The sequence below is a fragment of the Canis lupus genome, chromosome 5 (assembly GCF_011100685.1).
Source record: "Canis lupus familiaris isolate Mischka breed German Shepherd chromosome 5, alternate assembly UU_Cfam_GSD_1.0, whole genome shotgun sequence".
NCBI classification, from domain to species: Eukaryota; Metazoa; Chordata; class Mammalia; order Carnivora; family Canidae; genus Canis; species Canis lupus.
Window position 1 is genome coordinate 7,215,832 of NC_049226.1, and position 25,465 is coordinate 7,241,296.

Genomic DNA, 25,465 nt, shown 5'->3' on the forward strand with positions numbered 1-25,465 from the left:
CTCAAGAGCATCAGGTTTTGCAGTTTTATTTGGACATTTTTCACTTTCTTCTACAAATTTCATTTTCAAGCTCTTTGGTCAGGTCAGCAACTCTTCTCCCACGTTCCCTGTGAGATGAACATCATCACTTGCCAGGAACTCTTTGTTCTGGAAAGCCATGGTCCAGGAAAACAAATCCTGCTTTGACACCATCTCTACAGCCAGCTGTTTCTTACTCATATCTTAATTTCCCTGCCAAACTTAGAGCTTTCAAGGAGCTGAAAAAGCAACACTTGTTATTTCCACTATTTTCTTTTTTTTTTTTAATCTTATATCCAGAACTTCAAAATCATTAAGAACACCTATCCGTTTTGCTCTGATTACATACATCATCAGGTCTCACGTTAGCCAGCAGAAAAGTTAAGTCAATGTGTTTGATGTGTTTTAGGAAACATTCTATTTCTGTATCCCCTTGGATACCTACCGCAGGGATCATAAGGAGTCTCCTGTGTCAGCCTTACTTTCTTCGTCTGTCTCTCCTGCAAAAGAAAGTAATTGAGCATTAAAATTCTTCTTTTCCTTTTGGAAGACGATGAAAAACAGCAGCTTGCATTAATATTTGCATGTAATATAAAATATCCTGTGAAACAGAAGACATTTCTTCCCCAAGATCCAATACTGCTATACTGGGAAAGATCCAAGTACCTACTATTTTATTCCATGAAATGGTGCTTCCTACTCAGGTTTGAGATACTAAGCAGGAAGGTCATGGGTGGGCAGAGAAGATGGGACAAGGAAGTCCAGACTGATGAAAATATATCAAGCTCTGATACATAAAATATGATATAACAGTAAAATATATATGTATATATGAAACAACACAACCTGGTATGCTTGGGAGACAATCAAAAATCTAGCCTTGCTGGAAAGCTTTGTGTTGAACAATAGAAAGAAATGAAGGATTGATGATACAGTATACCCCGAGATGATTTTTCAAGCTTGCATGCTAGGTTGGTATGTGTGAACTTTGCAAATAACTGAAGAGAGTGTTCGATAGCTTGTAAGTAGGAGACTTGCTTGATGAAAGCACTGTTTCTGAAAGATTCCTCTCAAGGGTTATATAGAGTTTAGGCTACAAGTCTAGGGAATAAATGCAAAGGAATAAAAAGAACTAGGAAGCCCCTTCAGGGAGACTTTGCTTCTAGCATGGGGGAGATACATTGTGGGTATCCAGAGAAAATGCAAGCTGACAAGGGTGTGGATTGGTACTTATTACTTCTAGTAACAAATATAAACAGAGAAAAAGGGGGTAGGAAGTGTTGCTTCTATTTTACTCCAGAGCTTGCCCTCTATTTTCTCAATAGGAGAATGAAGATACCTTTTTTTTTTTCCCCAACTCTAAATGGTGAGTATATTGTGCAGTTCTTGAGGTTCTGCATATAGCTCAGTGCTACAGGCAAGCAAGCTGTTTTCAAATGCCTTTTGACAATGAAGGGAGGTATGATTATGCCTGGACTAAGTCTCTGATCTGTGTACTGCTGACCCCCGAGGATACTGTGACTAAGCAAGGCTCCAGATTCCTCTAGGTTCCACAGAAATGAAAGCATGCTGCGCACACATTTGTGCATTGGTCCACCATACAATGGATGTTTTCTCTAAGTCATCGTGTCTGAAGGGAACAAACTTGCATTTTACTAGGGAGTTTAATTCTCACGAGATGATTCCAAGAACTGGCTTCTCGTTCTGGTTTACTAGTTCACAGCACATCGGGGCCGAACAAATGGACCAAGAGCTTCCAAGGCTTAGTAGGATTTACAAGCAATTACTGGAGTTCTGAAGGCAGCATCTTACCCAAGAGTGCCGAGTTGCAGAAGGAACTGCCAGAGCCTTGTTCTTCTCGAGTCTGGGCACTCATCATTCAGGGAGAAAGGGGGAAGAGCAGTGCTTCCCACCATCACCCTCTTATCTCAGGCTTCTCATTCCTGCACAACCACTGCCTGAAGGTTGAGTGTTTGCTATGTGATTTTTCCACACTTTAAGTTCTACCTGAGGGTTGCTAGAAATCCCAGAAATACAAGTGTTTGAAAACCAATTCCTTTCTCACAATCCAAATTAGTAGTTTCATTGTTGTTGTTATTGTTTGCTTGTTTTTAAGTGGGAAGCACTTCTTCTGCCTGGGAGATGGTGATACTAATAGTTAAAAGCACAAGCCCTGTGGTCATTCAGAACTACAGTCTACTATTTTCTCATTCAGCTTTCTGATTACAGCACGCTAGGTAGATACATGAGTTACTTAGCCTTAATTTTCCCGTCTGCAATATGGGAATAGTGACCTACTCCGAACTTTTGTGAGGATTAAACGAAGTGATATATGTAAACCACTCAGAATATATGAACATAAAATTTGGGATATTTACCCACACAGGCAATGCTGTGGGTAATTTACCAACACAGCTATGAGACTCCTTATTTTTGGGGCTGAGCTTATAAAACTTTTATTACCAGGAAAATCCAGAATGTGAGTTCTCGGAGTCAAAAAAAAAAAAAATAAAATAGAAAAACAAAGGAAGAACTGCATGTTCTACAAGAAGTATACCTGATAGATGTATATCTCACTCTCTGCAAGGAATAAGTTCCCTTCTCAGACAATAATGTACAGAAGTTGTTAGATGTTCCCTTCTCAGACAATAATGTACAGAAGTTGTTAGATGACTTTCACTTAAATCAAACATATTTTTCTACACCATTGGGTCTTTTATAAACATTATTTCTAATGGAAACATTCCAACATGTAAATGATTTATGTTGCCATTCCCCTATTATTGGACATTTCATTTTTTCCCACAGTTTTGCTATGATAAATAACACTTTGGTAACTAACTTAATATATAAATCTTCGTCTGAATTTCTGATCATTTCCTTAGGATAAATTTATATGAGTGAAATTACTAGATCAAAAATGATTTTAGGATTCTCATTACATTTTGCCATGTATGGCAAAAAAGAAAATACAAGCTACATTCTTAATAATAATAAATGAAATTGCTATTCTCAAGAGCTCCTGGCCAGAACTAAATATTATTTTTTAAAAGCACTATTATTTTATTTGAAATAAGCAGGTACCTTATTGCCATTTAAATCTGTACTTGATTCAGTAATCTTTTTCTTATGTTGACTAGCCATGAGCAATTTATCTTTTATGAAGATCTGTTCATGTCCTTTGCCCAGATTTTTAAGTGCTGGAGTTTTAGTTTTTTCTTAACACCTTGCAAGAGCTTTGAATGCATCAACTAGAATTTTGACAAGTGGAGAAATGAGGCAGTGATATCAAGTTTGCTATAATTGCACATTCTAAGTGATGGAAATTTTACGAGCAGAAATATAGTTACAGGAGATCTCAAGTAATATATGACCGTAGCAGGCAGTTTAGTGAGATAAGTATCCATACGAGAATGTACTAAGAATTAAGATTTTTAAAACTTTGCAACCATAGTGTGGACCTTTTCAAATGCCAGAATAAGAAAGTGGGACTTCATTCCATGATCAGTGGGAAAACACGAATCCTTCCTCTATGACCTGAGTCAGTGTTTTTAAACTCTGGCTGCATATTAAAAATGCCAACACTTGGGCCCCACCCTGGACCAGTTAAGTCAGAGTCTTCAGATATGCGTTGGTAAATTAAGACTGAGAACAAATCCTTTAAGTGATACTGTAGGAAAAATGAAACTCACATGGGATGTCTGGGTGGCACAGTCAGGTTAAGCACTTGGCTCTTAGTTTCAGCTCAGGTCATGATCTCAGAGTCATGAGATCCAGCGAGAGTCAGGCTGCACGCTCAACATGGAGTCTGCTTGAGATTCTTTCCCTTTCTGTCTTCCTCCTCCTCTGCTCCCCCTCTGTGAGGGTATGCTCTCATGCTCGCTCTCTCTCAAATAAATAAAATCTTTAAAAAAGAAGAAAGAAACTCACCTAATGGCAGTAGTAGGAAGAAAAAGAAGAGAAGGAAATGAAGAGAGAGGAGAGGGCAGGGGAGGGAAAGAAGAAACAGAAAGAACCAGAATGGGCTAGAACAGACTAGAATGGATCAGAAGTAGGCTAAAGGAAGGAGAAATTGTTAGAATATCACAGAAGTTTGGGATGGGAAAAATAAGGAACAGTAATGGAAAGGTGATGGCAGAGGGATGGAATGTAGGAAACAGGTGCAAGAAATAACACACATAACACACTTATTTAGCCAGAAGCTGACGGAGATGAAAGTAGGAATAAAGTTTGAGGTTTGAAGGAGATGAACTGTGAAAATGAGTGACTACAAGAACTTCCATGAAGTGTTTACAAGGGAGTTATATGAGGATTTCCAGGCAACAGTGAAAAGCAAAATAATGATGGGGGCAAGGGAGAGGGAAAAAATCTAAGATAACAATCAAATATAGTATCGCATGATATCCAGTACATAGAAAGTGCTTACTATGTATTTGTTCAAAGAATACATAAAGAAAAGGGGAGCTGAGGATAGAATATTTTCTAGGGTCTCTTTTCAGGGAGCAGGAAAAGCCAGAACTGGAGATAAAAAATGGAATGATCAGAGGACACAAATATATAGTATTAGTTTCAAAAAGACTGTGAGGGATAGAGTATTGACATGATGGAAGTTGAAGAGAGACAATTATAAATTATATTTTGCTGGGACAGCAGCTCTCCCAGGAAAGTAGGCTAATGTTTTTTTTTTTTTTTTTTTTTTTTTTTTTTTTTTTTTTTTTAATGGTTTTTAAATGGTTGCAGAAACAAGTAAGGAAACTCGGAGGAATTAGTGTCAGCCATTCCTGCTAAAGAATAGAAGAAGTTAGGGTAGAAATAAAATGTGTATCTGTTGTTGTCTTCCTTTGTTTGGGGGTCAATATTATTACTTTTTAAAGAATAGGGAGATATAACAACATTTGTGTCAAAAGGGTGGTTGTTACTAGATAGGGCAGGAAAAATGAACAGAGGAAGGAGAGTTTAATTGCTATAAGAATTCCTGGGAGAAGGCAGGAGGGAATAGAATAATTAGGAGAAGTAAACGAGTTGTCATCAGAAAGGAGGAGAGCCATCGCATCCTGTGAGAGAGAAGTAAAGGTGGCGAATAGTTCAGAATAAAGGGAGACATTGAAGTTAAAAGAAGAGACATGGGGAAGTCAGGAATGCTGAAGGTTAAACTTCCCACTTAAATTGCAGGATGGTTTATCAGCTGAGAATGCTGGTGTAGGACTGAATTTGAAATTTGTATGGAGCCACAAAAAGAAAATCATGAAGAAGTCAAACTCTTTCCAGGCAGCAGTGAAGATAAAATTAAGGTTGATAGTATGAGGACATGGGACATCCAGGCAGAAAGATTTTAAAACACCTGTGTTCAACACTCTGAATTTGAGATGAGAAAGACTAGATACAAAAGGCTACCCAGCTCCATTAATCATCCTATTTCTGTGTAACAAATTATCCCAAGGCTTAGCAGCTTTAAAAGTCCTTCTCTATTGGCACGGCTTAATTAGATCTTCCACTAGACTGTCTCAGAGGCCACAATCAAGATGTTGGCTGGGCTGCAGTCCTCTCAAGGCTTGATCTAGAAGGTTTTACTTCCAGATTTTTGTCGTTGTTTGTAAGATTTAGTTCCTTCCTGGCTCTTCTAAGATCCTCTGTTCTTTGCTGGGTGCTAGCCAGACTGCCCTCAGTTCCTCAGCATGCTGGTATCAATAGTGTGACAGTTTGTTTCATCAAACTGTACCATCTACAAAGACAATAAAAGGCATTTGGGTAGCAAGACAGAAGTCAAAATCTTTTGCTGTCTGGCCACAGAAGTGACATTCCACCAAATTTCTGTTATTCCATCAATTAAAATGAGTGACTAGGTCTATCCTACAGTCAAAGATGGACATTAGACAAAGGTGTGAATACCAGGAGACAGGATTCACTTGGGGCCACCTTAGTGTCTGGTTATCAGGTCAAGATTACACTAGATATAACATAATGAGTATTTTTAAAATATCGAAGTTGATTTCTTTAAATAGTCTCTAATTCTGTTTTTTTTTTTAATTATGCTTCTGCTAAGAATTTAAAACAAATTAAGTCTCCAGGGATTAAAAAAAGTATCTTTGAAACTAGGCTGGTACTGATGTAAATATTAGGAGAGAAGAAAGATGAATAAACAGGAAGAGAAAAAAGCAAGGAAGAAAGGAAGGAAAAAAAGCAATTAAAATTGAACCACTGCAGGAGAAAATGAGATTTAGAGTCTGCTTAATGTTGCTGCTGTCTCAGGTAGCAGTTATGTGAATGAAGACCCAGGAAGTTGGGAATGCTGGAGTTCTTGGATGTCATCCTGGGGATCAGGATGGATACTAGTGTCATTGACTACAATGACATGCATAAAGGATCTACTTTTCCCAGGGACTGTACTAAGTACTTCATTATAACAATTACAATGATGATGACAATGATGATGATAATGATGGTGGTGGTGCTGCCATTCGTCAATCATATTAGTTTATTCAGGCTCTGGACTAAATGCTTTACATAAATATCTCAATTCACTCTCACAATAATTATAAGGTAATATTATGTTTGCTTAACATATTAGAAATTAAAAATTTGAAAATTGAAGTAACCTGCCCAAGGTCACAAAGCTAACAAGCAGCCCAGAAATAATGGATAAGAGTAATAATCTGGATAGGGGTACTAGGGATCCTGTTTGTAGCTTTAATTGCCTTGCCACAAACCCCACATTGTTGGAGATAAGGTGGGAAGACTGAAGCCAGTAAGGCAGTAAGTGTGTGAACCTAGAAAGGTATAATTTTATTTTATTTTATTTTATTTTATTTTATTTTATTTTATTTTATTTTATTTTTAAAAGATTTTATGTATTTATTCATGAGAGACACAGAGAGAGAGAGAGAGAGAGAGGCAGAGGGAGAAGCAGGTTCCATGCAGGGAGCCCGATGCGGGACTGGATCCTGAGACTCCAGGATCATGCCCTGAGCCAAAGGCAGGCACCAAACCGCTGAACCACTCAGGGATCCCGAAAGGTATAGTTTTAAAGAGATGATATGGAAAGATGCATACATTTTGGAAGACAAAGAGAGGTAAAGCTCTGATAGTCTGATAAATGATTGTATTGGTTTTAAAAAAGAAGAGGAAGAGAAAGATGATGGTCAATACGAAACAGAGGAGGATGGTGGCATTTTTTGGCAATTTAATCTAATTTTAACAGCATACCAAGGATGAAAAAATGCAGGTTTTTATCAGAGGACAGAGGAAAAAAAAAAATCTTGCAGGCCATACTAAATTACGGATGGAGACTACAGTGTTATAATATTCTAGAAAATCCCTTTTGTGATATTTTTTCATGGTGATAATTTCATGACAAGCTAGAAAGTTCCTCAAGAAAACTTTTGTTCTAGGAACTCAACATGTCTTGGTGAAATAACAACAACAAAACAAAACACACACACACACTGGTTTTGCTCTCATGATGCTTATAATCTAAAGTTTAGGATGACCTTTTAAACCTGAATGTTTTGAGTGACTTGTAATAATTTGCTGGGACAACCAGCATAGACTAGGGCTGTTGAAAACAAACTGTAATTTTTGTTCATCTCCATAATAAAGAAAATAGTCAATAATCAAACAAAAGAAATGAATGTGTAATTACAAGTTTATGAGCCCTTTAAAGGAGATAAAATTGACTTGCACAAGATGATCAGGGAAGGATTCTCTTTGGAGGTGACATTAAACTAAGGATAAAAAGGAAAGATTCATGTGAAGAGGAAATAGCATCACATTTTTATAAGACCTGAGCTGGGAAATAACACTGCCTGCCCAAGGAATCCCAAAGGGTTCTGTGTCTCTGGACTGCCCCACTGAGGGAAAGGCATGAGAGAAGGTTGGAATAAAGAAACAGCCAGTAGGTCAAGCAGGATTTTTACTTTAATATTTTAAGTGCAATAGGAAGCCATTGAAGATGATTGAAAATCCAGTGAAATCATCCAATATGTTAGAATGTGTGGGGTGGGAGGGGGTTGCGGCTGTGTGAAAGTATATAGCAGGAGGGCAAAAGTGGCAATGAAGATAAAGACAAATGAGCAGAACCTATTTATAATCTGAAGATTTAAAAAAGTCAGATATGCTGATGGCCAAATGAAGGGGGTGATAGAGAAAATTATTAAAAATGACTTCCAGTTGTTTGGCATGAGCCACTGAGTGGATAGCCAATGGGATGGCTAATGGGGACTCAAAGTCAAGGAGAATCTGAAGATTCGGGTTTGGAAACAAGCAGAAACCAAGGTACTTGCAGAGGCAGAAACCACATGTGACTCATTGGAGTCACCACCAGAATGAAATAGAATGACAACCACTTTCAGTTGCTTTTGAATCTCTGTGCAAGAAATTGTGTCCACAAAGATAGTATCTGACTAGGTTAGTTTGTGTCATGTGTCTATCCCTTCACCAGATTATAACCAAGAGGAAAAGTTAAATTCCCAGATGAAGCGCAGAAAATAGTCATTGGACAGCCAAACCAACATCTGGCATGTGCACAGGAAGCTCTTGAGAGAAGACTGAATGCGGGGAAAAAGAAATCCCCATGCGCTGTTGGTGGGAATGCAAACTGGTGCCATCACTGTGGAAAACAGTATGGAGGTTCCTCAAAAAAAACTAAAAATAGAACTATCCTATGATGCAGCAATTCCACTACTGAATGTTTTTCCAATGAAAATGAAAGCATCAATTCAAAATGATATATATACACCCTTATGTGGTTTTTTGTTTTTGTTTTTTTGTGTGTGTGTTTTAATAAAGGTTTTATTTATTTATTCATGAGAGACACACAGAGAGAGGCAGAGACATAGGCAGAGGGAGCAACAGGCTCCCTGTGGGGAGCCTGATGAGGGACTGGATCCCAGGACCCTGGGATCATGACCTGAGCCAAAGGCAGACACTCAACAATGAGCCACCCAGGTGCCCCACACCCCTATGTTTATTGCAGCATTATTTATAGAAGCCAAGATATGGAAACAATGCAAGTGTCCATAAATAGAATTGTTGAATGAATTGTTGTATAGAAGTGTTGAATCACTGTAGTGTATACCTGAAACTAATATAACACTGTATATTAAACTACATTTTAGAAAAACTATGTAATTTTAAAAATTAATTAATTAATTATTTTAAACCATGAAATATCCAACAGTCCAGCAGTAATCAGGCATCCACTCAACCACTTGGGAAAATCAGAGCTGGGGTGGGGATGAGGGGTTAAGTAGTTACACTGTTCCTGAATTATACTCAGGAAGGTAACAAGGAATAGAGTAGAGCTCCCATCTCCCTAGACGTAAAAGAGGAAGAGTCATTTTCTACAAGCCACTTTACCCACCCTGATATAAAAATAGCATAATTGCTAGCATTTTTATCAGACATATTTAATTTCCTTTTGGGTCTGCATTTGGTGATAATCCAAGGGAATTACTGAATCTGGGTCCTCTTCACTGCACTGGGCTGATTTAGCTAATGATCTGTTAATGAGTTGTTAATCACTTATTCAAATTGGGAGGGTTGGGTGACTGAGCAGGTGTTAAACCTGGAAGAGAATCTGCTGCAATGAAACCTCACGATTTTGATTTCACTGGGAGCAGCCTCTTCCTTGGTCCCTCTTCACTTCTGTGGTATGCGTGTGCTTTTCTGGCAGGATCTTGAACAACTTGGCTCTTGGGGTACCCTGAAGTGCTGATAGTCAGGGTGTCCTGGTCTTGAATGTTCTATCTTGGTTGCTGATACAGATAGGAATACTAGTACAGCAGCATTTTGGTTACACCAATTGGAAAGCCATTGGGCTTCGGAAAAGTAATTATTGATTTATCAGTAAGTGCTTTGGCAACAACAAACTGTAAAATTCTAAATAACTGTGTAGAATTATATAGCATATGAAGATATTTTCACAGGCATGTTCTCATTGAATCAGAAATAGCAACCCTGTGACATGAGGTGAGGAAGGATTTCCCACATGATGTGATGGTGAGGGAGGTTAAGAATGTTTTCCAAGGTCACTGAACTTAAAAGTCAAAGAACTGGATTTTAATCCAGGTGTGACTGACTCCAAATCCTATTTACCGAACCATGCTGCCTCTCCTAAACATCTTAAGAGATACAGAATTGATATCCCATATGCTTCACCCATGAAACACATATTATGCCCCTACATTGGTGCTATTGAATGATAGACAGGAGAAAACCTCTTTTAGAAATACATGAGGCATTGGGTTAAAATTCCTGATCTCCATTCCAGATCTACCAGATTTGAGGGTGGGGCCCATGAGTCTATATTTTATACACTCCTCAAGCAGTGTTTATGCACCCAAACATTTGAGAGTTTTACTCCCTCACTGATCGCTTTACCCATTACCATAGCCAACACATTTAATAAGATTAATGACCTACTCTCTCAGACTAGAGTACTTTAGAAGGATAACATTAGAAAATGGAACAGAAAGAAAAAGAAAGGCTTTTTGAGGTGAGCACACATATCAGGAGAGGTGATACCTGACAAACTCCCACTGAGAAATAAGAAAGAAACACAAAAATGTAGGCACAGGCCTATATTTATGACAGTAAAGCACAATAATGAAAGTTAATTATGCCCATCCTGACTCAAGGAGGAAAAATATCAGGAAAGACATCATAAATGTTTAAAATTTTTTGTGACAGAACTTTAAACAAAAACTCCTTTTAATACTTGTAGAGATAACATTTATCTTTAAGAGCTCCCTGGAGTAAGAACATTTTACTGTAAGTTAAAATACCAGAGTTCACATTCTACCTTGACAACAACTAATTTTGTAACATGAGCAAACTTTTTAACCTCTATTTTCTTTTCTTTTCAGGCCAGAGGGAGAGGGAGAGAGAGAATCTTAAGCAGGCTCTACACCCAGCATGGAGGCCCGTACAGGGCTAGATCTTATGACCTTGAGATCATGACCTAAGCCAAAAATTGAGCCAGATGTTCAATCAGCTGAACCATCCAGATGCCTCCCTTTATTTTCTTAACTTCCGTTTCCTCATCACTGTGATATGCCCTAAGCTGTGAGGATAAAATTAAATAATAGCCGTGAAAGCCCTGTATATATGGCAAAACACTGTATGGATGTTAGGTATTATGAGCATCTGAAAAATCCCCATACAGAATTTATTCCCCCATGGTTCCAGGTTAATAAGGCATCGCTATATTCTATTTGCTAGCTAGAATAGGGGATACAGAGCTTATCTCTTAAATGAATATGACTCAAATGTAACAATTGGCCAGAATATTTATGTTCCTGGCCTCTGTTCCTAGTTCAAATGAGTGACCTTAGGCAAAAACATCCCTTCACTTATTATAAGCTTCCTCATATTCAGCAGGGGATTAGACGTCCTACTGGGTGTGTATCAAAAGGTGTGGCATAAGAGTCGTGGATATCTCAGAAAACTGAACTCTTTGGGCATTCCTAGTCTCTAGCTGTAAAGTAATATTATTAAAAGGCATGAAACAGTTTTTTTCATGAAAATATCTGATTGCCAGAGCTGGTAGGTGATCCAGAAAACGTGCGTGATTACTTATCACTGAACATAGAAATTATACAGCAATCATTCCATTGACAAGTTTTATGGAAGATTTTCAGAGTTGGGTTAATTTGGGGAGATGTGAATAAAAATGGTTATTTGTTGTTGTTATTAGTTGTTTGTCTGCTTTTTTCCTTGGCTTTTATGGGGTGTGTGTATGTGTGTGTGTGTGTGTGTGTGTGTGTGTGTGCTTTCCCTGAGTCAATATTTCTTCAAGTCAATGGCTTGTAAGAATCTAAATAAGGCAGAGTTTTTAGAAAATGAGCAATATATTTAAACCTATTTTTCTTCTGAGACCTATGTTTTCTCATTTTCTAGAGAAAAGGAGATGACTGAGGCCTACTGACCAGAAAGTTTTGTTCAAACAAAAAAAACAGAAACAGATTTTTAAATCAAGGGAAAAATGGACAAACTTGTCACTCCAAAAAGGTGTGCTAGTGTGTTCTTTATCTTAACTCCTTGTTGGCAAATGAAATCTAAGGAAACAGAAGATCCACATTTTCTAAGACATAGTAGAAGTTTACTGATGCCTGTCTGATATGCATTTGCCAGAAAATTTAGTTTTAAAATACCAACTAGTTGAATTCTATTTTTCCCCCAGAACCCCAGAAGGGAAATTTTATTTTATTGTATAATCATATCACCCAGTAATGCTCACATGAAATCATCTTGAAAGTTTCCTTAATATACTACTATTTTGAATATTTTATCCCACTCAGCGAATTAAAATTTGCCTTTAAATTTCTTTTCAGGGGGACGCCTGGGTGGCTCAGTGGTTGAGCGTCTGCCTTTGACTCAGGTGGTGATTCTAGGGTCCTGGGATTGAGTCCCACATCAGGCTCCCTGCAGGGAGCCTGCTTCTCCCTCTGCCTATGTCTCTGCCTCTCTGTCTCTCTGTATCTATTATGAATAAATAAAATCTTATAAATAAATAAACAAATAAACAAGCTAACAAACAAAAACAAAATAAGTAAATTAATTTCTTTTCAGGAACATTGATTCTATTTGAGAAATAAGACCCAGAATTCAAAATCATTAACCCAAACTCCCTAACAAATGATAGCTTAACACATGTAAAAGAGCTTTGTTAAAGGTCATTTAGTTTTCCTCTGTGTCGGAAAATTCTGCCAATCTCCATCCCTCAAAGACAAATGCATTCATTATACTAATTGGAGAAAGGGTTGTGGTTAAAAAAATAAAAAGATAAAGTTATTAAAGAAAAGGATATGGAGAGGAATTGAGACAACCACTTGTTTTGCCACAACCAAATTCATTTCCAGAAAAAAAGGCCCTTATCAATTTCTAGGGAATGGTTTGTTCTGTCACAGTGGATGCAGTGTTAATGTTCTTTATGGCTCTCTCAGAGCCAATGCAGTGACACCAGTCTAAATAAAGAAGAGAAGGCTTAATCACGCCTGTCACTGACCAGTTATTAACATTTTCCAACAAGGGCATTAGAGGAAAAATTCTGAGAGGTCAATTTGTATTTCAAGAGTGGAGCCAAAAGAGAGAACATTTCCTTGAGAGCAATGTGCTTATGTCAAGAACAGGTGTGTGAAGTCTACTTCAATTTAGCAAACCTTTATTAAGCATTTTTTTAGGTTACAGACATCATTGTTCAAGGAGTTCATTGTCTACTAGAGAAAACTGTTAAGGAAAAACCAAAATCAACAAACATTTGTCACAGAAATTTGAATAGACATAAAGAGGAGACACAAAGGAGATTGATTAATACTTCCTGGAAAACTAAATCCAGGCCTTGTGTTAGAAGCGTGGCTGTGGGTGACAAAATGCCTGACACAAGAGTTGGATGGGAAGCTCCATGCAGAGAACATACATGGACAAAAGCTTGGAGGTGTCAAATACCATGGAAAATTCTAGAAAACATAGCTTTGTATGAATGGAGCATAATGTTCCTAGGAGAAGAAGAGATTTAGAAGATAAGCAGAACCCTATGAAACAACCTGATGTTGGGAGGCCACTGATGGGTATTTTGAAAAATAATTATACGATCAAACTGCATTATAGGAAGATTGTTCTGGAAACTGTCAAGATTGGTTTAAATGGGACCAAGAGTGGAGATGTGGAGATGTTAGGAAAGCGTGGTATAATCTAAAAGCGAGAGATGTGATGTTTTACATTAAGGTGGTAGAGGCAAAATCAAGGATTAAAATAATGATACAGATTGGAGAAAGATTTTGTCTAGAATTTCTAGATCTCAGTATTGTTTTGATAGAGGATATGTGATCCATTGGATGTAGACCTGATACCAGACTATTCGAAAGTGACCCCTAGTCCAAATCAACCATGCCTACTGTATGCCCCTCTGAATGTCTGTCCACTGTATGCTCTTGTCTGTCTGTCCTCCAGTGCATCATCATCACAATTCTGTGTAGTGTTCTATTCCTTTCTTGCTCTGCCATTCCAAACCATTCTTCAATATTCTCTGGAATTGTCAACCCTACTCTTTGTGATATATAGGTGGGTAATACATACATATATATGGTGTGTCTGTGTGTGTGTGTGTGTGTTATATAAAATAAAATGTATATAATGCTCACTCAAAAATCCATTCTAAATTATAGGTATCATGGTTTAGTTCATTTTGTCACTATGCACTTTTTACAATTTAAATTCAATTTTTCAACATATAGTATTACACCCACTGCTCATCACATCACATTATTTATGCACTTTTTAAAATTCTTATCATGAGTGGTAGATAATTATTTCCTCACATATGTTTTAACTCTAGGGAAAGAACTGCTGGTGCTGTCCTTCTAGTTCTCTGTGGCTTCTTATTGCTCTTCCTGTTAAAATTAAACTATCTCCTTTGAGGTTTCTGCCCCCTGAGTACAGTATTCTCTAAATATTATTATTATCTGTTGTCTTCCAATTTCTCTCTTTTCAGTCTTCAAATAGTCTGTCCCAAGAATTTTCGGACATTAAATTTTCTTCCCCATGCTCTTTGTCACCAATCTCTCAAAATTCTAGCATCAACTCCCATTACCTCAAATTCTACAAAGATGATTCATGGAACAACTTTGGTTCATTTCCTTAGGTTCTTCATCTCCAAATGGCCCTCTCTATGCTATTCAAGTTTATCCCATATAACCAATATGGTAGATTGTTCCACATTACAAAATCCCTGTCAATCATCCCATCTTCTGAACAAAATTTTTTTTCCACCTTGTTTATTCAATTATTCTTGCTTTAACCTTCCAGTTGCCTCCACTCACTCTTTCACTCTTGTCTTCTAATCTTTAGAATCCAGAATCCATCTTTTAAATAACAATCTATTAAACATAACCTCAGTTTTCCTCAATGCTTTGCCTCATCCCCCTTTCAATCTCCCATACTGAATGAACCCAAACAAATGTGTCTTCCATACCTGCACCTGAGTTACTGAGCACAGATTTATGTCCAAAACAAAACACCTGAGGAGACAACTCCATAGTTTTCAAACTACGATGAGTTTACTATGTTAACTGGCAAGTGTACTGTTTCTCTATTCAGCTCCTTCTCATACTCTCCAAATATTTCCTCCCCTTATTTTAAAGAGAAATAGAAGTCATCATATAGAAATTATTTCATATTCCTCTTCCCAGACATAAACATCTTCTATCATTTACACCCTCCCTTTCTTCCTCTTCTGTTACACTAAAGGGCATGTTCCTGTAAAATGTGTTTCCCATTCCATTTCTCCTGATTTTCTGAAGAATTTAACACTATTTTAACCCTTCTTTCTATAATAGTTAACATCTCTCTCCCCCTCAATTAAATTCTTCAACAAACTTTTAATTGAGTTACATTTAATCTAAACAACTAGAAACAATATGACAGAAAACAAAACCCTCTCTTGACCCCCAACAACTACTTCCAGCTAAATTGCTATCTTTATCTTCCTCTTGAGAAACATCAAAGAGATGCCTATATTCCCTGTATCATATTTCATGTATCATTCGATCCTCAAACCACTTCCTTTTGACTCTAATTGTAACACCCAACCCTCCACAAAAACAGCTTTTACTAGGACACCCGGTGACCTTCAAATTGCCAATCTAAAGAGTGGCTCTCAGTCATTTAATCGATGATGGATTTAATACCTGAAATACACTCTTCTTGAACTTCTGTGAAGTCTATGCTAGATTTTCACTATAGCTGCTCAATTTCTCTCTCCTGTGCATACTCAACCTACTCTTCCAGGACAGGAAATGTTAGAGTTGTCCAAGACTCAGTTATAGTCCTATTTCTCTCAAGGTGTTTTATGTCTCTAGACAAAGGATCAGCAAACTTATTTCAAGATTTGTGGACCATATTTACTGTTGTAACTACTCAACTCTGTTATTGTAAACTGAAAGCAGACATAGACAATACATAAATTAGTAAGCATGGCTGTGTTCCAATAAAACTATATTTACAAAACCAGCCACTGGGATGGATTTGTTCCATGGAATTTGTCAGTCTCAGATCTAGATAATCTCTTCCATATCCTTGGTTTTAACTGCTACTTAGAGATGAATCAAAAACTTCTATGTATCCATGATCTTCCTTCAAAGTTTCAAATGACATTTGACACTTGCACTGGAAAATTAAAAGGAACTGCAGATGCAATGAAACGCCGGGACACCTGCACCCCGATGTTTATAGCAGCAATGGCCACAATAGCCAAACTGTGGAAGGAGCCTCGGTGTCCATCGAAAGATGAGTGGATAAAGAAGATGTGGTTTATGTATACAATGGAATATTACTCAGCTATTAGAAATAACAAATACCCACCATTTGCTTCAACATGGATGGAACTGGAGGGTATTATGCTGAGTGAAGTAAATCAGTCGGAGAAGGACAAACATTATATGTTCTCATTCATGTGGGGAATATAAATAATAGTGAAAGGGAATATAAGGGAAGGGAGAAGAAATGTGTGGGAAATATTAGAAAGGGAGACAGAACGTAAAGACTGCTAACTCTGGGAAACGAACTAGGGGTGGTAGAAGGGGAGGAGGGCGGGGGGTGGGAGTGAATGGGTGACGGGCACTGGGGGTTATTCTGTATGTTGGTAAATTGAACACCAATAAAAAATAAATTAAAAAAAAGGAACTGCATATTCAACAAATGTTATGATTAAAACTAAAGTCCTGGGGCACCTGGGAGGCTCAGGGGTTGAGAATCTGCCTTCGGCTCAGGTCATGATCTCAGAGTGCTGGGATTGAGTCCCTCATCAGGCTCCTTGGTGCAAGCCTGCTTCTCCCTCTGCCTATGTCTCTGCATACCTCTGTGTGTCTCTCATGAATAAATAAATAAATAATCTTTATTTTTTTAAAGATTTTATTTATTTATTTATGAGAGAGAGAGAGAGGCAGAGACATAGGCAGAGGGAGAAGCAGACTCCATGCAGGGAGCCTGATGTGGGACTTGATCCTAGGACTCCAGGATCACACCCTGGGCCAAAGGCAGGCATTAACCACTGAGTCACCCAGGCATCCCAATAAATAATCTTTAAAAAAATTAAATAAAACTAAAGTCCTTACAATGATCTACAAAACCCTATATAATATACACACACATTCAGCAATTTTAGGTAAGATTCTTACTTTTCTCTGCTGATTCACTCCACTCAAGTTGTATGGCCTCTTAGCTATTCCTTGGATATGAGCATGCCAAGCGGGCTCGGCTCCAGGGTCTTTGGCCTGGCTATTCCCTCTACCTGAATACTCCACTCTTAGATACTTTACATGACTGGCTAGGTCACCTTTTTCAGGTCTTTGTTCAAGTGTTACTTTCTCAATGAACACTGCAGTAAACATGCTATTTAAAATAGCATCCTCCATACTTTGACAGTCTCAATCACCCTTAAGTTCTTTTACTTCTATGTCAATGGCTTTCTCTTTCCAGAATACTGTATGATTTACTTATTTATTGTATTATTTTGTATTGTCTATTTCCTCTTGTAAAAATATAAGCTACAGGATGGTAGTCATAGTTTGTCTATCTTATTCTTTGATTTTATCACAAAAGCCTAGAGAAGTGTCTGAAACCCAGTCCAACTCAATAAATTCAAGAAGAAAAAACTAAATGAAAATCCTGCTTAAAATTAACCTTTAGATAAAGACCAAAATATTAGATTCAACTTGCCATTTGATCTCATATAGTACTCTATCCAGCCTTGCTACAAGTGACCTTCATTCAGTTTCTGAACTGCACCACGATCTCTTACTCCCTACAGCCTTTGCACATGCTGTTCCCTCTGCTTGGATGCCATTCATTTTGACTAGCTAACTTCTACACATCTTATAGAATTCAATCAATCATTTCTTCAAACTTCCTTGACTTTCTTAAGTCAACCAATATTAAATGTTTTCATGGTGCACATTTATTTTTGGAATTTCTTTATTACATGCTTCCTCCATAGGGATTGTAAACTCCATGAGGACAGAAATGTTATATCTCTTTGTCTTTCTCTCTTACACACACACGTGCAACCTAAGCAGTTAGCAGAGCGGTTGGCACAGAGTGGGCACTTATAATGTGAGGGGAAAAAGAGAAAAAAAATTCTCAGGTTTTATTCTTGAATAAGATGAATGGTGCTATCTCAAATTAAGCTAAGGAAAATAGACAAGATAATGTGTCTTATGTTTAATTTTTCAAGTTAGAAGTGCTTATATGTTGGATTATTTATTTTTTGGCTATGTAGTGTTGGAACTGGGGCGGGGGTCAAGTCCATAGAGATTTTAGAATCATTACTGTCTTGCATTGGGTGAGATTCCCCAATAATGGACTGAATGAGAGGAAAGTTAGAGGTTAGAACCCTGATGAGTCCCCTTCTCAGAACTGCAGGTATAGATGCCCCATTCAGAGGACTGAGGAGCAAAGAGAGGAAGAGAAGAAGTAGTGGAGGATGTTAGCAAGATTATGGCAAAAGAAAATGTACGAGGTTAAAGAAGGGTACGTCAATATTGTGAAATGGTACAAATGATTTTTAATAAAGCCTCAAAAGTATGAGAGATAGTTCAGTAAAATGGTAAGAAAAGAAATCAGATTGCATTAGGCTGAGAAATGAATGAGATATTTTAAGTAGAAGACTATGTACAGGAGCATTTGAAAGGATTTGACTGTGGGAAAAAAGAAAGGTATAGTAGAATGAGGATAAACATGGATGGGCTTATTTGTTAGACTCTCTTTCTCAAAAGTATGTTCATTTCCAAAGGATGGTAAAAATAACACTAATCATTTATTGAAAATGTCACCATGTATCACGTACTGAGTTAAATATATTGTCCTGAGCCTTCTGAGGGAGGTATTGTTTTCCTACATTTTCAGTAAAGCACAGAAGAGTTTGAAAGTTTAGATTAACTGGGACGCCTGGGTGGCTCAGTGGTTGAGCATCTGCCTTTGGCTCACAGCGTTATCTTGGGGTCCTGGGATGGAGCCCCACATCCGGCTCCCTGCAGCTAACCTGCTTCTCCCTCTGCCTGTGTCTCTGCCTCTCTCTGTGTGTCTCTCATGAATAAATAAATAAAGTCTTTAAAAAAAAAAGTTTAGGTAACGGTCTTTCAAATCACACACTAATAAATGAGGGGATGGGGACTCAAACCCAGATCTCTATAACATCAATAGCTATATTTTTTTTTAAACTTAAAACAGGTTTTCCCAAATATCAGTTATCTCTATGTCTCCTTCACTATTTTTGCCTTAAACATTCCACCATGTACCATCTTTATAATTATTTATCTAATATCTTAATAAATTTCTACCGTTGATTAGATTCATATCCAAGGGTTTTATTTTTCATAAAGAAAAACACCAGTTATATTTTATTAAATACTTAATTTATTACATGCATATTTAATAAATGTTAAACAAGTTCATTTAGACATGGATGGATACATATTATTAATAAAGTTTCCTTAAACAACTAAAGCTGAATTTACAAAGTTAGTATATCTGCTTCTTTTAAATGCTTCAAATACCTTAATAGTAGTATAACACAAATACAGTTACAATCTGTATTATCTGCGAAGAGCACTATGGTCACTCTAAAACCTCTTTTAAGTTGTATACACCATGGATTTGGTTCATTCTGTCAAAATTACACTTGTTTTCATACTCACCTATACTTAGATGATAGCAATCTAAGGCTATTCTTAACCTTATTTAGATATTTTATCAAAGTTGTAATTATTTTATCAAACAAAAAGAACAAATGATAGTATCTCAGATAGTATCTCAAGGTTATATGATCTGAGATATAAATTAATGGATTTTTGGTCAGGTGCAACATGTAATTGCTTTTTCCAAAGATAACTCATACTTGGGTTATGTAACACTAGATTGAGAGTCCTTTTCATGTCTTAACTTCATTAGGTATATTAATAAGCTTTTGGGTCTGTGCCTTTCAATTATCTTTAAGTATATTGTCAATTGGGACCTTTTCCTAGAATAATAGTCTCTTAGAGTCATGTTTACCTGGTGTTATCTAGCTGTCTTGCTACTATATTATATTCATCATCATAATATGTTTACCAATTTTTCTACCATTATTAAAAAATAGGTTCTACAAGCATCTTTTTTTTTTTTTTTTTTTAATTAGAAGTGTCAGTTGGAGGTGTATGTCCTAGGAGAAACAGAATCAGTTGTATACTTAGCCTCCTTTTAAGAGATATGAGGGTATTATCTTGAAACAAATTAAACTTTGGCAGTAAATGGTAATGTGATTATTAACCATCAGACCCTTTTCTAACTGATAAGCTACCAGGATGGGTATAACCAATTTTATGGATAAGTTCTCAATGAGTCCTTGGTACAGTTCCCAATTTGTCTAGAACTCTTTGACTTACTCCAAGTATTCTGTATTTATCAAAATCTGTTTACACAGATAAAAGCAAGCAAACATATATACTTTGCAAATATGTACTTAAAAATATATAAAATACCCACATACAATAACAGTTCACTAATTAAATCAGTAAAATTAAAATGTTTCCATTTTAGCCTTCTTTTGTGTGAAAACTTCCTAACCTTTCAAAACTTTTGTAATTAACCATAACTTTCATCTGCTTTAATATTCAAATGACTATAACCTTCCCAGTAGAGCTCCTTTGAGCCAGCTTTTTTGTTTTTTATTACTGCCCTTGACAGTCTTAAAAATGTCCTTGCCTTCTGTCAATAATAGTCTTTTCTAGAGCTATACTGATTTTTTCCTTGACTCAAACGATTTTTCTTGGAAATATTGGTTCTTTTTTAGTGGAGAATATTGGAGACCAAATCTGAATATTAGAAATGGACATGAATATTGGGGTGGACAAAAGTGTTGTGGCTGCTATTTGTCCATGTTTTGAGTCAGAATTGAAATCATTCATTTACTTTACTTCTTTTCACCAATTTAACATGGTGTGTTAATGTTCCCTACTTTGGTAAAGATTATAATTTTCATTACTACTAAGTCTTTCTACTGTAGAAACAAATAGTTTAAATTATTTTACTTTTAAAAAGGAAACTATATCAGTACATTAAATCATTACAAGTATAATTTGCTATATGTAAAAAAAAAAAATCCTAAAATTAAGAGTCCAGCAATGCACCCTGCAGTGTGCACACACACACACACAATCAATCAAAAATACAATATAAGCAATAATGTTTTGAAGATCTTTGAGGACCCACTTTCCAATGACATGACTGTAATTGCTTGAAATTATTTAAAAAACAACCTCTTAAAGTCTCTGGAAATTGTAAGGTTATGCAGCAAATGAAGAATCATTTATTTAAGAAAATCTACTAAATCTTGGTAAAAAGAGTGAGATTTAACGGCAGCTGAGCCATGACATGTTCACTCTGTTCCCTCTCCCCAGCTTAATATGATGGAAGTCCCACTTATGTGGATGTGGCCAAGAAGATGGAACTTTCTATTCAATCCCATGCAATGCTACAGTACTTCCCAGAAGGGGTGGGTAACAGGAATTTCTCATTTCCTACAGCTTCATGTTGCAGAAGTTACCTTCCAGGTAAGTATAGCTGAGAGGTCAATAACTCCTTTTCTTTACCTAGCCCCACTAATAAAGATGTGGCCACCTGAGAATAATGGGGCCCTTCCATCCTAACCTCAGCTTACTTATGAGGAGAAAATCCTTTGCAGGAAAGAAAAGCAGAGAAGACCTAGAGGTTATTGCTTGCACCTAGCATCTTGAGTGTAAAACAGGATATCTCTCTGAAAGAAGCAGGCCACTGTCCTTGTTCTCCTTGTCCTGTTTCTAAATCAGTGGCCTAGAGTTTTACCCAAGGGAGAGTCAGGTCAAAAATACAGAGAATTCTGAGATTTGTTGGGGGGCGGGGGGCGATGGGGTAACTGGGTTATGGGCATCCGAGAGAGCACGTGATGTGATGAGCATTGGGTGTTATATATAACTGATGAACTATTGAACACTACATTTGAAACTAATGATGTACTATATGTTGGCTAATTGAATTCAAATAAAAAAAAATACAGAGAATTCTGAAACTCTTCTTAAAGGAACAAATGTTATTTGAAACAGAGTACTGTGTAGGGGAATTCAAGCCTTAAAAACAGTGGAGATTTTGGTGTCAAGCAATTAAAAAGAGGTTGGTAGCTTCATGAGAGCAATAAGATAAATCATGGTAGCTAGTTTACTAGAGAGAACCAGAGAAAGAAAAAGCTAAGAAGAGTTCTCTCAAAGTTAGAACTGAACTCAAAGATTGACTACAAGAACTATTCCTGCTCAGGGTCTCAAATTTAATTGAAAAAGACAGTGAAGCAATTTATGCCCTTGAGTATTGTCAAAAACAATAGAACAATTAACTAGCAATTAGGGCAGTTTAAAGCTGGATGTGATGCCAACAGAGACAGAAAGCACATCATGAAAAGCGACAAAGGGAGTGCTACTAAAACCACTGTCATCCAAAGGTGACTGTGCATATGCCCAAGGCAGTGTTCTCTGTGGTGTGACAGAGAGGCTTCACACTGTGGAAGAAATATACTTCAATAAAATTGTCCAGTCAGGTCTCTAAGAAAATAAATAAGCAAACAACAACAGAAATCTCTTTAAGAGAGGATAATTATCTAGAGTTTCTAAATTATTCAAAATGTCCAGTTTTCAACAAAATAATTATAAGACATGCAAACAAATTAAAAAATTATGATGACCCATTTAAAAAAAAAAAAAGCGGGCAACAAAAATTGCCCTTGATGCAGAAAGGGACTCAGATGTTGGATTTGACAAACAAAAACTTAAAATCAGTAAACTTGAAGATAGATTAATAGATCATATGCAACCTGAAACATTGAGAGAAAAAGAAGAAAAATCAACAGACTCAAAGAAATATATCATATTATAAAGTACAATAAGATATTTGTTATGACATTAGAGGAAGTAGAGGAAAATGTTGCAGAAAAAAATGTTCAAAATGTATTTTAAAAACAATGCCAAACATAGCTCAAATTTAATGAAAGGTGTTAATCTACACATCCAAGAAGCTCAATTAATTTAGATAGATTAAATGCAGAGATCCATGCCCCAATGCTTAATAAAAAAATACTGAAACAAAAAGACAAAAATCTTCAAAACAGTGAGAGAGAAACATCTTAGCATGCACAAGAGACCCCCTAATAAGATTAAGATCTTACTTCCTACCAGAAGCAATGGAGGCTAGGAGGCAGTTAATGACATATTCAAAGTGTTGTCAACTAAGAATTTTATATCCAGAAAAAAAATCCTTAGAAGGAAAAACAAGATAAAGGCATTCCTATATAAAAAAAAATTTGATAGGATATACTGCTAGTAGACCCATTTATAAGAAATACTGCAGTTTTTAAGGCTGAAAGCACAATTGTGCTAAGAAGAACATATCTAAGAAAGTAATTTAAGCCCACATGAAAACCCACAAATGTGACCACAAACTTACCTATGCTCACAAATTTAATAATCCAGATGACATGGACAATTCTAGAAAGATACAACTTGTCAAAACACACACACAAAAAAATTGGCAATCTGAGTAGGCCTATATATATTCAAAAACTTGGATCAATAATTCATAACAGAAATTCCCAAAACAGAAAGCAGCAAGCTCACATGAATTCACGGTAAATTCTATCACATATTGAAGAAAGATATTATACCAATTCTCTACAATCTCTTTCAGAGGACAGAGCAGATAGAATATTTCCTAATTCATTTTAAGAAGCCAGCATTATCCTAACACCAAAATCAGACAAAGGCATTATTAATAAAAGAAAACTATGGACTAATATCCCTCACAAACATAGATGTAAAATTCCCAATAAAATATTAGCAAATCAAAATCAACAATGTGGGAGCACCTGGGTGGCTCAGTGGCTGAGCGTCTGCCTTTGGCTCAGGTTGTGATCCTGGGGTCCTGGAATTGAGTCCCACATCAGGCTCCCTGCATGGAGCCTGCCTCTCCCTCTGCCTATGTCTCTGCCTCTCTCTCTGTCTGTCATGAGTAAATAAATAAAAATCTTTAAAAAAATGAATAAAAAGGATAATATACATAGCCAAATGGAATTTAGCTTAGGTATGTAAGGCTGATTCAACATTCAAAAATCAATTAATACAATCCATTACATTAACAGGCTAAAAAAAGAAATCACACACACACACACACACACAAAATAAATAAATAAAAAAAATCACAATATTATATCAATAGATGTGGAAAAAGCATTCCACAAAATCCAACACCTCAAGATATTTAAAAAATCTCTTAGTATACTAGAAATAGTGAGAAATTTCCTCAAATTAATATAGGACATCTACAAAAAGGCTGTATTCAGCATACTTAATGGAGAAAAACTCAAGGCTTTCCTTCTGAAAGGGTACAATGCAAGGATATCCCACTGTAGCACTCCTTTTCAACATCATACTGGAAGTTCTAGCTAATGCAGTAAGCGAAGAAGGAAATAAAAGGTATACAGATGGGAAGAAAGAAATAAAATAGTTTTTGTTTGCAGAATACATAATCATCTGTGTATAAAATCTGATAGAATCAACAAAAAAACCTGCTGGAACCAATAAACAATTATATTAGGTTATAGGATTCGAGGTTAACATGCAAAAGTCAATCACTTTCACATAAACCAACAATGGACAAGTGGAACTTGAAATTAAAAACACAATACGTTTTATTTTTTTAAAGACTTTATTTATTTATTCACGAGAGACACAGAGAGAGAGGCAGAGACCTAGGTAGAGGGAGAAGCAGGCTCCCCCAGGGGAACCCAATGTGAGACTCAATCCCCAAATGTGGGATCACATTCTGAGCTGAAGGCAGATGTTCAATTGCTGAGCTACCCAGGCATCCCCACAATACCTTTTATATTAGCACCCCCAAATGAAATACTTAGGTAAAAATTGGGCAACATGTGTATGTGGTTAATGAGGAAGACAGTAAAAATCTGATAAACAAAATCAAGGAAGAACTAAATAAATGGAAAGACTTTTCATGTCATGAAGAGGAAGACTCAATATGCTCAGATGTCAGTTCTTCCCAACTTCATCTATAGATTCATTACAATCCTGGTCAAAATCCCAACAAGTTATTTTTGTGAATATCAACAAGCTGCTTCTAAAATTTATATGGAGAATTGAAAGACCCAGAAGAGCCAACACAATATCGAAATAGAAGAAGAAAGTTGGAAGACTGATACTCACTGTCTTCAAGACTTATTTTAAAGCTATAGTTATCAAGACAGTGTGGTACTGGCAAAAGAAAAGACATATCAATGGGACAGAATAAAGAGCCCAGAAATAAACCCACATAAATATAGTCAACCTATCTTTGATAAAGGAGCAAAGGGAATACAATAGAGTAAGATAGTCTTTTCAACAAATGG